We start from the raw sequence: 2,043 nt of genomic DNA, 5'->3' as shown, positions 1-2,043 counted from the left end.
GGGCATGTACGCTGGTCACTGTTTTGAAGGGGAGTGAAGAACACACACACAAAAAAGGTAACTTGTTAATTTAATGTTTATTTCTATGAGGAGGAGTAATTCTGAGGGGTCAAACAAAGAAATAATTTAAAAAGTGACAAAAAAGTTATTTTTATAATGACGAGTTTTGCAGCTCCCAGGTTTTTTTTCCTTCGGAAACAGGTCCAAGTGGCTCTTTTTGTCTTAAAGGTTGCAGACCCCTGATTTAGGGTGTGTCTTCACTGCAAATGAACTCGCTTCTTTTTGGTGTGGTCCTGCTGTTTCACCGTTTCTGGTTAAATTCTTTGGTAATATACATCTGAGATAGCCTTTGCAGATAACTGAAGCCTAGATGCAATCAATATGTGAGCAGAATTGCAGAGGCAGGTCTTGTCCCTGGCCCTCTGTGGATGGATTGTACCTTGTGCAAAGAGCCTATACATGATTTCTAGGCACGGAGGCTTTGTACAACAGGTACAATCAACACATGGGAGTTTGTAGTGCTTGGAAAGTTCATTTTTTTAAAATAACCAGCTAGTGCTAGTACTAAATGACTTAGGCCCCAGGTATTTCTGAAAGACCAACTTCTTACATACAAACCCTCTCAGGTGTTAAGATAAGCGAAGGGAAGTCGAGTTCCACCACTCTCAGAAGCTCAGACAACAGCATTCTTTCTGTCATCAGTTCAGCCCGGACACTGAGATCCAGCGCCGAGGGCCTTCTGGCGGTTCCCTCATTGCGAGAAGTGAGGCTACAGGGAACCAGACAGAGGGCCTTCTCGGTAGTGGCGCCCGCCCTGTGGAACGCCCTCCCATCAGATGTCAAAGAGATAAAGAATTACCTGACGTTCAGAAGACATCTTAAGGCAGCCCTGTTCAGGGATGTTTTTAATATGTAATGCTGTATTGTTTTTAATACTGATTGGGAGCCGCCCAGAGTGGCTGGGGAAACTCAGCCAGATGGGCGGGGTATAAATAATAAATTATTATTATTATTATTATTATTATTATTATTATTATTATTATTATTATGTCAGCCCCTAAATTGTGAGATTCCCTCCCTGCATTTGGCAACTTCACTATACAGTTTCCTCATGTGCTGAAGATGCATCTCCCCCCACCCCCCGGTCTGTGCTTTCATTTGGCCCATCAGCAGTGCTTTTTTCTGGGTGGACACAGGGGTACGCATACCCCTAAACATTTTGTGAATCTAAGTTTTGCCTCATTGAGGGGCAGTATTTCAATATGAGTAGGAAAATGAGAGTACCCCTAAACATTTTTTTAGAAAAAAACACTGCCCATCAGTGTCAACAAATCCTGAGTTGCGTCTCGAGATTACCTCCTATCCCCGCGTGCCCCCTCCCCTGAAGAGATGTCGCTACAATTCCTGCCTTCGCTCAATCTTCAGCAGCTCAACATTCAAGATTAAGGTTGTGCCACCTGGGACTGTGGGTGGCGCTCCCTGGTCCCCATAACCCAGCTCAGAGGGAATAACCAGCTTTCTCTTCTCACCATCACACATCCCAAGCAGGCCCTGATCCCTTTGATGACTTGTCCGGTCCCCAAGGAGAAGATAAACTCTGTCCCATCCTCCAGCTTGCCCATATAATGCATGTGGAGAACATCACCCTTGCGGGACTTGATGGGGCAGCTGTCCACCTGCTTCCTGACCCCAATCTGGAGCTTCCGTTTGCCTTCCATGCCCAGCACTAGTGAGAAGACCGCACACAGTGTGAGAGCGAGTAAAGTTGCTCCCTGGCTCACTTGCATCGCAGAAACTCCTCTCCTTTCCTCAATGGATACCACCCCCCTCTCAAGATGCATCTCTTTACATTGGCATTTGACTTATCAGATGTATATTTTTAGGATTTACCTTTGCTTGTGATTACAATTTACTTTAAACTGTCTCTAATGTTGCATTTTAAGTTGATGTGATCCACCATGGGTGAAGGGCAGGTAATAAGCCAAACTGTTATTATTATTATTAATTCAAGTTAATTGTACCAAACTAATTCATTTCAAAGGG

The 2,043-nt window shown here is 44.3% G+C and overlaps 1 pseudogene across 1 annotated transcript; it reads right to left on the bottom strand.

The window, feature by feature from the left end:
- Positions 1-1,319: 1,319 nt before the first annotated feature.
- LOC309342025 (peptidyl-prolyl cis-trans isomerase FKBP2 pseudogene) lies at positions 1,320-1,825 on the bottom strand (annotated as a pseudogene). The gene has a single exon. The product of its transcript is annotated as a peptidyl-prolyl cis-trans isomerase FKBP2 pseudogene (transcript).
- Between the last annotated feature and the right edge of the window lie 218 nt (positions 1,826-2,043).

This window comes from Podarcis erhardii (assembly GCF_964252035.2).
Source record: "Podarcis erhardii genome assembly, chromosome: 5".
In the NCBI taxonomy this organism is placed as follows: Eukaryota; Metazoa; Chordata; class Lepidosauria; order Squamata; family Lacertidae; genus Podarcis; species Podarcis erhardii.
Note: the sequence above shows the minus strand (reverse complement) of the source record. Positions and strands in the feature narration are given on the sequence as shown.